The sequence below is a fragment of the Lemur catta genome, chromosome 19, assembly GCF_020740605.2.
Source record: "Lemur catta isolate mLemCat1 chromosome 19, mLemCat1.pri, whole genome shotgun sequence".
In the NCBI taxonomy this organism is placed as follows: domain Eukaryota; kingdom Metazoa; phylum Chordata; class Mammalia; order Primates; family Lemuridae; genus Lemur; species Lemur catta.
Window position 1 is genome coordinate 5,872,504 of NC_059146.1, and position 12,907 is coordinate 5,885,410.

At 43.8% G+C, this 12,907-nt stretch overlaps 1 pseudogene; it reads left to right on the forward strand.

Moving 5' to 3' along the window:
• The first annotated feature begins 7,056 nt into the window (after positions 1–7,056).
• LOC123624796 lies at positions 7,057–8,067 on the forward strand (annotated as a pseudogene).
• The last annotated feature ends 4,840 nt before the right edge of the window (positions 8,068–12,907 follow it).

Sequence of the window (12,907 nt, forward strand, 5' to 3'; positions counted from 1 at the left end):
ACCGGGCAGAGGTCTTAATGCAAACCACAGTAATATCCTTCTGAACTGTTTCCGCGCTCAGGTAAGGCCCCAGGGTACCACAGTGAGGAAAACTCGATAGATTCAGCAAAAGATTGACATGCGCAATCTGCACGTTGTAACCCTTTGTGGGCAAAGACAAGAGAATCCAGTGAAGTGGAGTGTTAGAGACCTCACAGGGCAAACTGCGGCAAGAGAGGGCCTGGGAGGGGCACGCACTTACACCCAGGGGTTGGGTGCCGCTGGGTTCAAACGCCATCTTAGCTCATTCTTAGCTGTGTGACTTAGGGCAAGTTATTTAACCTCTCTGTTTCTCAGCTTGCTCCTCTGTAAAATGGAAATAACACCATCTACTTCAAGATACCATATAGTATAAATCTCTTTATTAAAAAGATTTGTCCTGTAAAATTTGGATTCAGTCAAAAGGCCACACTCAAGGATCCAGAAGGCCACACGTGCCCCAAAGCCACAAGTTCCCTACCCCTGAAGACTGAGAGCACAGGCTACACAGCTAAGCTGCCTGGCTTCAAATTCTGACCCCTCTACTTACTGTGTGACTTTAAACAAGTTACTTAACATCTCTGTGCCTTATTCATAACATAGGATAAAATAGTACTGACATTGCAGGGCTGTTTTGAAGATTAAATGGTTCAATATACATAAAGCACTTAGACCAGGCATCATGGATGAGTTTGCCATCATTATTACTGTTTGAAGTGCCTTGTGCATGGTAAGTGCGCAGTCAATGTTAGCTTTATTGCTGGCTGCAAATCATCACGGGTAATTTACTTGTTGTCTTTGCCCTACCCACTTCCTTTTCTAGCAGGTTGATGCCTATGAAATTGCCAATTTTATAGGTCAAAAATACTTGGATAGAGCAATTTCTTGGTTTAACCTAATGCAGACCAATGCTCGTCAGCAGGTCACATTAAGGGTTATCGGTAAAGGAGTAAGACCGAGGAAGAAGACGGAACTTTCTGCTGAATTCATACCACTGGGCCCCGGAACCCTTGCCTGATAAAGTGTGTCACTTCCCCGCTGTGATGACAAAGACCTTGACAAATACCCTAAGCAGTTTCAGTGAGACTTAGTCCCTCAGCTCGATGGTGCTCGGTGCTCGGTGCTCGCTTTGGAGAGGAAGCGGGGAATGTATGGGAGGGGAGGGATGGTGGGGCATACACAGCAGTTAGGCCCTGGTCAGGGAAACAGATCCCACCCCAGGTAGTTCGATGAGGTGCTGGAAAAGATGAAAAGCCACGTGGGGGACGTTGAAGGCACCAGAGGTTAGCAACAGCAGGGCGTGGCCACAGCCTCTGCTGCTGGAAGGATAAAGCCCAGAGGAGGGGTTGCCAGAGGCCAGAGGCCCCACCCAGGGCCACCAGCAGGAGAAGGAGCCATGTGGGGCCGCCCAGCCACTCCCAGAGGTGCCCCCACCCAAAGCAGAAGGGCCAGTGGGGGCTTCTCCCTGCCTTCTGCCCCTCCACCCCTCACCCATGCCTCTTGACTGAACTCATTGTACCCCAGCTGGCAAAGGAGCCTGGCATGTGTCATGTGCAGGGACTGTACCCTTGAATGCTGCTGAGGAGTGCAGAGAGAAGGGGGAAGAGATACCCAAGCAGAGAGGCCAGTGCCTGCACGGGAAGCAGGAGCTGAGAGAGGAGGGGGAAGAATGGGAGGTGGCAGGGCCATGATGTAAGATCCAGCTGCCGCCATTTTGTCTCTGGCGCTTTCAGAGCTTTCGGATGCTTCCCTGCTCTCGCCAGGTAATTCCAAATGACAAGTGTGGGAAGCACAGTTGCCTGCCTTTGGTGGCCTCATAAGAAGGAGGAGAGCACAGGCAACTCCAGTAGCTGTGAACTGGGGGGCTCTGGGCCAGGGAGGTGAGGAGGCCTGCCTGCCATGCCTCCCACCTCAGGCCAGGGAGCAGGCCTCGGCAGGGACTCCTGGGTTTACAGCTCTCTCACTCAAGATGCAGAAACAAGACAACGAAATGCAATGTGGCGTCCCGGACAGGGTCCTGGAGAAGAAAAGGGGCATTAGCTGAGAAACTAGGCAAGGTCTTTATTTAGCTAACAGGACCCCACCAATGTTAATTTCTCAGTTTGGACCAATGTATTATGGATCTGTAAGATGTTAACATTAGACAAAGCTGGGCAACGGATATGTGGGAACTCTGTACTCCTCTTTTGCAAATCTAAATTTATTTCAAAATTTTTAAAAAATTAAACGACACCCTCCAGAATGGTGTCTGCCATTGGCTCAGTGGGCAGCTCTGGGTGGGTGGCCACGTCACTGCTAATTTATCGAGGCACCATCCAGGAAAAGTCAGCCCTTCCCCAAATCCCCATAACCGTCAGGAGAGTGTCAGGAAGACCACATCTGGGACAGATTTCTGCAGATACTTCACTACTTGTATAATAGAAAATATGAATTCGTTAACACAAGCCTACTTACAATGAAAATTATTAACTCTTTGGTGGCTGGCACAGCCATGTCGTTACTCTCATCAAAAGATTTTTTTTTTTTTTTGTCGTGGCCCCTTTTGCTAAGGCTCCAAGCTGGGTGATGCTCAAGTTTAATGAACAGAGTTCACATTCTTCATTCAAGACCAGTCATGGTAACTGGGCACAGATACTCAGGCTCATCTATAAATGAACTGACCTAACACAGACACTCATCTTTAAAAAGTGCCTTAAACCACTTGCAGAAAGAGCAGAGTATAAATGTCTACGTACACACGTGTTACCAGTTCGGGAAGGCGCGCCACTCATTGGCAGATACGTGTGAATGACTCTATTTTATGTTCCAGTTAACTGTTTTCACTATTCTCTATTGAAGTCCCGTTGGGTGGTGGATCCTTTAAGGCATCTTAATCCAATTCTACAACTATTTTTTTTTCATTTTTGATCATTAAAACAGTCTCATCTGGTTACCAAGACTTAGTCACACATATTTTAAATTTTCAATATTGTATTTGATTTGAAGCTGCTTCCCCCGCCAGCGTAGGCTGGTGCATGGAGAATCGTTTTCCCTCTGACTTCTCTAACGGTCACTTCTCTGGCATTGGGCTGGGAGGGCAGCCAGGGGGAAAGTTTCCCTTTGAGTATTGTGATGAGGTTGTTTGCCCCGTTATGGACGGAATGTTTTTGTCCCCCTCAAAATTCATTTGTTGAAATCCTAACCCTCAATGTGATGTTACTAGAAAGTGGGGCCTTTGGGAGGTGATTAGGTTGTGAGGATAGAGCCCTCATGAAGAGGATCCGTGACCTTAATAAAAAAGGAAAAGACACCAGAGAGCTCTCTCGCCCTCTCTCTGCCGTGTACTGACACAACAAGAATATGGCAGTCTGCAACCTGGAATAAGGACTTCCCCGGAATCCAACCATGCTGGCATCCTGATCCTGGACTTCCAGTCTCCAGAATTGTGAGAAATAAGTTTATGTTGTTTAGAAGCCACCCAGCCTCTGGCCATTTGTCATAGCAGCAGCACTCCCTCTCTGTAAATTGAAGCCACTAATCTGGCTTCCAAACTATAGACTCCTCCATGGCTACGGATGGAAACTGTAATAATACCTAATAAAAAAAGACGTTTGATTCTATCTACTTCTGATCCACAAACACTGGCCCCAGAACCATATTCCCCTGATAGAACATGCCTCTTCGCTTGTCACTCCGGCAGTCCCTGGTAAGCTTGAAGCCCCCCGGCTCACGTACTATCCACTGCTCCAATCCGGGGCACAGGCTCAACACATCTTTGGGGCCTCTCAGAAACCAGCAGCCCTGGAGAGTGGTCTTTGTCCCTTCTTTGCCTGGCTGTGCCCCGCTCTGATCAGGCAGGAAGCTTGGTGGCTGGTTAGCTGGGAAAAGGAATGTTGCCCACATTTCTATAAGTAATTTGGGGAGTTGCCTACCATTCCTGCTCACCCTCCCACCCCGCTAGAGGGAGACAGAAGTGAAGGACTGGCCCTCTCTTTATTACAGCAAAAGAAGTTTGACCTTGACCTCTAGCTATATCTCTTGACAGGCAGGACCTAACATCAGTCAGCATCTCCCACCCCTGGAGCTAGAGAGCCTAACTCCAAAACGTGCCTCTTATTTGAACTTGGCCCTAGAAAATGCAGAGGCTTCCCCCCGCAGGACGCCATCTCCACTGCGTGTAACCTGCCCCCAGACGCCGGTGCACACACGTGCATACATACATTCCTACATGAAACAGCAGCCCCCTCAAGATGATTGACCTCTGTGTCTCCCAGGACATATTATTTGAGATATAATGTGATGCTATAGATCTGTCCCACCTTCACACTCCTTTAAACTTCACATATTCTTATTTATTCATTTAAAACAACAGTGGCAGGGGATTTGGAAGGCAAAAATTTAGCAGGGGTTGCTTCAAAGTCCCATCCATATGAAATATGGAAGACGGGGGGAGGGGGGTGGGGGGAGGTTGCCTCCCATGACTACTCTTCGAGGGAGAGCTGTCTATATCAAAGGACAAAGGACTTGGCTAAGCTCTTCCAAAACCACACTTTCATATCAGCCATCTGCAGTGTCCCTGGAGAACTCCCCTTATGTCTCATTCAAGGGCCACTTGTATTGATTATTTAACAACCAACATCTCCCTGCCTCTCTCTCACGTGCCCAGACCGGCTGAAAGGTCATTACCTCGGTCCCGCTACTTTCCCTTTGAGCTGCTCCTTCTGGGGATTTAACTGGAATGGAGCCATGGAGGCTGACAGGTGGAGAAGCTCTTTCTAATTCCATCCAGCGGTAACAAATGTTCACAACACTGAACACTTTGTTCTTATAAACATTTGCTGATGGCCTACAACATGCCAAGGCTAAAGTAAGTATTGGGCGACGATGACTAACTTACAGTCCCTGCCCTGCAGGAGCACACAGCCTGGCAAGGGAGACAAATAACCGTGCGTGCTCAGAGAAAGCGTGCCTGATGTGCCCTGGGAGGGACTCACTTGCTGTTCTTGGGTGCCAAGGTAAGGCTACCAAGCGAAGTGACATAGGAGTTGGGGTCTGGAAGGGTGAGAAGTCAAGGGGTGGCAGTGAAGGAGTTTTTATTCCAGGCAAATGGAACAGCAAGACAAAGGCCTGGGGAGGTGAGGGTCTGGCATTCACAGGAACCGTGCTGTCTGGCTGAGCTACAGGCAAGGGTGCAGGCCTTTGGGAGCAAATTCCCTGGTAACCATGTCAATAGATCATGAAGGATAACCTGACCGCCTTGTGTCCAGACCATACGAGACCTGGTAAAAGCTCTGGAGATTCTGGGAAAAGAATGGCCCACATCGAATCTTTACTGCTGCTCGCGTGTTTGTATTCAGTACTTACTTGTATGCCAGGCAGTCCGCTAAGCATGAGTAAACCTCATTTCATCCTTACAACTAACCTACTCATTGGTACTATGTGTAGACTTCATTTTATAAATGAGGAAACAGGCTTAGCAATTTAAATAATTTTATTAAAATCATATTGCAAATAAGTAATGGAGCCAGGTTCTAGTTCAGGTGAATACAACTATAAATTTTATAATCTTAACTACCTTTCCCCTGGTAGAGGAATTACGAGGGACAATCTTCCATGGATGACTGTGTGTGATTTCTCTCAATTTTATAACCCAAATCATATTTTGGAGACCACAGGACTCTTTCTTATCAAGATCAGGTAATTTTGCCCAATCTTACACATGGGATTAATTATCTTAAGCTGAACAGAAGTATTTTCACCCTCTACAGCTGATTCAATCCTGTTCCAAATGGTGGACCACATCCCTAGCTAAGCTATGTACTCTATTAACCCATTTAAGGATTATTCATGCCTCGGGATGGGCAGGACCTGTAGACTGCCCTTCTTTTTTTTCTTTGTTTCAAAAAGATCAGCCCTCTATCTTCCTCAAATCATGGGCTCATCAATTTTCTGGAAAATTATTACAAACTCCACAATGCTTTTATTCTGACTATTGTACGAACAGATCTTTCCATTGAATGTAAGAAGCAAGAGGGCTCAAGCCTGTGTGTATGGTGGGGAGCAAACTTTGGTCCTGGACCACATCTTTAGCCTTGGATAAAGGAGCATCTGTCTTTAATAAACAGGAAGATTAAATTGTTTAATTTCGGGGAATGATCAGCAACCTATCCCAGGTCGGCAGTGGGTCTGGGAAGGAGAGCTGATCTTCCCTCTACCTGACTCTCTCATTTCTATCGCTCTAGTAGTTCTGTGCTATGCTCCCTGCTGCACATGAGCAAGTGCACGTTCTTCACAGGTCAGGGTGTATTCGAACCTTGGCATAAGAAAAGACAGTTATGTTCTGTCTTGTAAAGCTACCAAACAGGGCAGGGCATTCAATTTTTAAAGGCAGATGTATCCCAACCATCATCAAAGCTCCATCACCTTTGAATTCAAGGTTTTGCCCTCAAACCATGATTTTGATTATCCTGCTAAGATCTTACATAGACTTGTTAGTTTCATTAAATTCAGACACTTCAGGTTTAATACTTTACTGAGCACAGGAGAAAGCTGGGAGTTACAAAGAAAAATTTAGCCTTGCCCTTGTATCTTACCTAGAAAACCATTTTAATGCATTCATTGGTTTATTCATTCATTCGTTCCATTCAACCATATCGATGTTGAAGGTGTTATACAAACCCTGAGACCTTACACACACCCTCAGAGAACGTGCTGCCTGTCCGATGAGAAACAAGTGAGTAGCCAATCACAGTTCAGAGTGGCAGGAATAATAATATATATACATAATCTTAAAAAGTGTAAAGATGGGGCCACCGCCACACGGCAGAACATGAGATTGGAGGAAAGATCATGGAAGGCTTCCTGGAAGTGATGACATCTGAGACCTGAATGAATGATCAACTTTCAGGAGCGTAGAACCCACACTGAAGTCAACCCTCACTTAAAACCAATAAAATTACATTGTGTGCTCATGCACGCACCTGGAAAAGAAAAGCACACAAAATATTAGTAATATAAAGCCCAGATCACAGGTAAACTCAATTGTAAAGCAAAATCAGAATGAGCAATCTGGCCCCCGGGACGCCGAACCCGCCTGTCCCCTGCGGCTTGCCGTGGCGGGGCTGGCCTTGCAGCCGGCCGGCAGCCTGCACGCCCTCCCCAGTGCCGTGTCCTCGTCCACTCCCAGCACGCAAGGAACATCCAAAACTGAGTCTGCCGAAAAGAAAGGCACCACCTCCTGGGACAGAGAAAACGGCTGCTGACCAGGACTGGCCTAGAGCCTACCCTGCTGCAGGGTCATTTAAACCCTCTGCGGTCCCTCTTCCTGTTAGAACGGATCAGCCAGGAAAAAAGGGCGTGCCCGTGGCAAAGGAGGGAAATCTGGAAATTTGAAAGATCCCCAATTTTTTGCATTTGACTCCTGTAGCAATGAAAAGCCACCATGAAGCCCTTAAGATGTTTGCACTGAGTGGCCAACTGCACTGAGTGATGAGAAATGGGCAAAGCATTTTCCTACTGGAATTGACGCTGCTCACTGTGTTTCATCAGGACGGTCTATTCAAAACCCCGAAGCACGGGTAGTAACCTCAAGGGTTAACCTTTCCAGTTTGACTCTAGATGACCATGCAAAGAAGAAACTTATAAAACTTGCAGGAGAGCCATACCGCAAGACCACAGATGTGCTTACCATCAAAACAGACAGGTGCCCTTTAAAGAGACAGAATTATGATTATGCAATGTATCTACTAACAGTTTTATACCACGACTCTTGGAAAACCGAAGAATGGGAAAAAAATAAGACTGACGCAGACATGGAAGAGTATATATGGAAAAATAGCTCCTCAGAAAAAATTATCCTGGAAAACACTTCTTCAGATTAAAGCAGCTGAGAAAAATATGGAAGTAAATAAAGAAGAGCTCCTTGGTACTAATGAAGTTGAAGATTACAAAAAGTGTGTCGTTACTCTTAAGAACAAGGGGGAAAATGAAAATACCCTTTCTCAGTACGACGAATCAGTGAAGAGACTATTAAATTTGACAATGGATTACAAAGTAGAAAAATCTGCGTGATTTATTAATTTTGTGATATATGTAATCACTATCTAATTGGACATAAAATTGAAAATGTTAAAAAAAATCATTGTCTTATATAAGAGTTAAAATTAATTCCTTTCATGCTAATGCTCACTGACAATAATTATTCCAAAGTTTTCTTATTTGTATACCGGCACAGTTAGACTAATTAGAAGATCTCTGATTTCTTCTGATTCTAAAGTATTTTGATTTTATTTCTGTACAACTTTAGTATGCATATATACATGTACTTAATTGTTATTTTGGCATCTACCGCATTTCTTTCCCCACAAGCTGGCATTCCGTGGTTGCTTTTCAGTAATGATTCTGGTTATTTGGGAAGGTGGGCCCAGAACCCAGTCCCCTGACTTGCAGGTCAGTATGTCTGGCCAGTCCATTTTTCACAGTTGCCAATTCTGATCAGAAACAGGTCCTTAGGAGTATTTTCTCACCTGAAATGTTTGTTCCATCCATCCCTTTTGGGGGCACTTTATGTTGAGTCAACTCCGTTGAGCCTTCTACTTTCTATATTGTGAGGCTCATTTTGCCAGGCCCAAGCTTGCAGAAAAGTAGAAGTGGAGATTAGCTGGTTTTCATACCTTTGGCTGCCCCAGTTAGAGCTGCCACTGCTCAGAAAGAGGTGATATATAAGGATCTTGAATGTAATCGGAGTGAATGACAAAATAAGAACTATCCTAAGATGCATTCCATTCAATTTAGCTGTCAATTCAGTATTTTAAAGTACACCTGCAAGTTGTTTCTTACCACTTCCATAGTTGTTGACAAGTGAGTAATTTAAAATAAAAATAAGGGAATTATTGAGAAAAAAATCAGCAATCAACACAGAAAACCATACTCAAAATATACTCTCATATTAGCAGATGAAGAAAGCTTAAAATTGCTGGTCTTGTTTAGTATAGCTGTCACTTCCAAGTTCAACGCTAGGTGGCGTTCTTAGCACAGTTTGCTATCTTTGACATCTCGGAAACAGTAAAGGTTCACTCCTTTCCAGGGAAAACAGAGCAAAACGCTGACTACATCTATCATGAAATTAATTTTACAGGAAGAAATAATACCTTTTATGGTATCCTTTCTCTGCAATGAACAATAAATGTATCTTTTGTTAACAGTAAATATTTTTTTGTAGATAGTCTCATCTTCCTTGCAAAAATGAGATGGAACCACTAGAGGGACAAACGTTCCCAGGCTCTTTTAGCCAAGCTGCTTGGTAAAGGTAGCTAAAGCCTCTGGATCCTGAAGCCACAACTTCTGTATTTAAGTGTCCCCAAAGCAACCTTGACCCGACATTCAACTTCACAGTCTTCCAAGGCGAAGCTTGCAACTTGGGAGAAGTTGATAGAAAACATTAAACTCCTAAATCGCCACAGCTGGGCCTTAGTACAAATGCTCGCCTCCCCCCCTCCCCCACCAAGCAGAAAACACTAGATTAGAGGATTAGGTGATACTATGCAAAGCACGTTAAGCTCCTTGAATAAAAGGAATTATGAGGATGCCAGATGCTAGCAATAAGTTTCAAAGACGACAAAGGTAAGCAGGAGAGCTTACCTCTTAAAGCCACTCTCGTAAAATAGCAAAAATCAGATAGGAAAAGGCGGAGAAGAAAAAAGAAAGAAATAATTACAACTGAAAGCATTTTAAGCAAACAGTTAAACTACGGGGGTTGAGAGAATGCAGAGCTCATCTATTGTATTTAAAAGGGCTGGAGACTTTTTTAAATGCTGCAAACTAGAAACCAACTAATACAGCACAAGACACTAGGCAGGGAATAAAAAAGTAGAAAATGATTTACCCCAGAAAATATTTTAGGCAAACCATTCTGTTTTCCAAACACTGGTCAAGGAACCAGTCTTGTTCCATGACAACGTTCCCGCGGGTCTGCAATGGAAAGGGGAAATTAAGGACATTGTATAAAGTCTTTCAAAAGCTAAACAGGATGAATTTAAAGAATTTACTTTTATTCTCAGATAAGATCTTTCCTGGTTTTTTATAATAAAAGGTCTTTCTAAAGTTAAAAAAAAAAGAAAGAAAAGGCTTCTTTTATGAAGTTATCATCATAGAGATGTTTATGTGTTATTTCGTTCCGTTGTTAGTTCTCAGTTGACAAACTCCAAGTTAGCATCATTATGTATATTTTTTCGTAACGTTCCTGGTCTAAGAAATCCAGAAGTCTGAGAACCGCTGCATCGACAGCCCATTTGAAAGAGATATAGTCAGCTAACGTCATTCGCTCATTCATTCCACTGTTACCTGGTGAGTCCCTCCGTAGTCTAGGCCCCGTACTGGGCCATGGGTGATAAGCGTGAGCAAGGCTGACATCGTTCCTCCCCGCAGAACATGCCATCTAGTAGAATGTCTGAAGTGGTGAAGGGGCTGAAGGGCCATTGTACAAAGGGAAGGATCGTCTTAAGGATGATGGTGTATTAGACTAGTAGTTGCACGTGGGATAATTTTAACATAAAAATTTACCTAATATTTTGCACTATATTTTTTTAAAATCCAGCTTGGATAAGCAGTGTGTTTCCTATAAAAATCAAGTCAGTGAATGTCTTAAAAAGCACACACCCACACCCCACTGTGATCTTGCCAGGCTTTTGGTCCAAGGCACTGGGCCGACTCCCTGTATACAGTATGAGGTAAAAAGCATCTCTCCAAAGACGGAGCCTCGGAGGTTACATAATGAATATCTCATATCTATACTGAAAAGGTAGATTAGGAAGGCTAGGTGTGGACAGGGTAAGTTATTTCTCACCCTGCCAACGAAGGAGGAACAGGCTGTTTAAGGGATCCATGGTGGCTCCCTTGTCCAATGTGTACAGGCGTCCCTGAAGGATAGATTGTCAGCTGGTTGTGTTGCCTTCCAGTGTGACATTTCTGGACTCTTGGGGTCATTGGGTTATATTTGTAGTCCATCAGGGCCACCGTCTGGGTCTCCCATCTTTAACAGACAAATCAGCAGGAAGGTTTTAGATAGAGAAGGTTGATAAAACCTTACAGCGCTGGTTTCCATGGTGACATGCGGAGCACTTACTGGTTCTTAAAGACCAGCAACATGAATAGTTAAAAAATTATTTCAGGGCTGCCTAGCCTAGACGATAAGGATCCGAGATAAGAAAATTTTTTAAATCCTCTGCTTCTGGAACAAAATTGATAGCTATAGATATATAGAGAGAAAGGGATGCTAGAAAGTAATATCCAGGAGTAGTTTTGTTTATAGAAAAATAAAAACAGAGATTGATTATAAGTATTTGTACATCAGAGAACTGTTTCAATGCATTACTCGGAGCCTTACTTGATGAGATTTTCGGGTCCTTCGGGAAAGCATTTCAGAACATGTGAAACCTTCTCAATTTTTTTTACTGGGACTTGAGTTCTCATTACTGTGTACCTCTGTGCTTTACTTTACATTTTAAATTATTGTTTCTACACTATACCCTTCAGCCCGAATATATCTAGACTCTTTTAGCTTCTCTGAATCAGTGTGGCTGCCAGCTACCGTGAATGAGGAGGGTCCTTCCTGCTGCACGGCATCCGCCCCCTTGGTCTAGAGGTGGCTCTGCTGTGTCCGTTGCCACCCCCTGCCAGATCCCCACAGATCAGCTGTACACAGGTCTATATTCCCAGTGGTGCAAGAGTCGCTCTGTTTCTAACACCTGACTAGTTAAATAGTGTCCCCAGACTTAACCCATCTACCTCTGGCCGCCGGGCCTCCATACTCCCCCTCTAGCTGGATTCTTCCATGGATGGATCAGAAAGTTCTCTGTGGATAAGCATATGAGAGAGAATGAGCTATAATTACGAAATAATGAAAACAATTTCTCTGCACAACTTATGGATATCATTCTCACGAAGATTGCCTGGCTAGTCAAATGGTTCTTCCTGCATTCTGCCAAGTTGCTCAGAAATTTAATTAAAAATGGCTTTGATGGTGTTGTATCCCAGGGAAACCAATTCCTGGTTTTAACTAAGGAAGAAATGAATACTTAAAGCAGGTTGTTATGGTGGACCAGGAGAGCGCAAGTAGGGTTTTGAGACATTGAACTGGTTTACATACCAAATCTACTCAATAGCTTAAAGAATTTGTTGAGAAAGATGTTTCTTTGGAGCAGAAAATACTGAATAGGAAAAGTGAAAATATTTGATACAACAAACTTTTTGCGAAGGACCTGCCAAATACTCTCTGTAAAGCAATTGCTTGGACCCCTATAGTCACCCTGCATTAAACATCCTGTGAGCTCAGTGTCAATTATACTTCTTCAAATGAATTTTATTCACGTATTTTAGTCCCTTCTTACCTGATTCCCTCTAGTGTCTTTGTATTACTGCCTTGGACTGCAGTTACGTTTTGGTGGGAAGAATGCAGCTTGTGTGCAACTTGAACAGGTTAAATTTTTCAATTAGCTGCATGAACTTTGGCAGGCACCTACTCTTTCTCAGTTTTCCCAGTTTGCTATACCATAGAGTGGAGCTAGCAATACTTACCTCCTGGGTTACTATGAGGAGTGAATGTGACCATATATGGGAGAATTTGTCTACTACTATGTGGCATGAGCAAGGCTAGGACCAGGGTGAAGTGAGTGAGAAGCAAAATTTGAGGGGGTACCAAAAAAATCAGCGTCAAGATAAGTAACATTTTAATCCAACATTTTGAAAAAAAATCAACATTAATGTAAAAAAAAAATCCACGATGAACTAAATACCAAAAATGCTGGCTCTGGGTATGAGAATGTGAGGGAAAGGATCATGCATTTGACAGAGGTATAAAGGACAAACCTTTGGCCAACAGTCTTTGCCATGTCACGTAGTTTTAAGTCAGTTC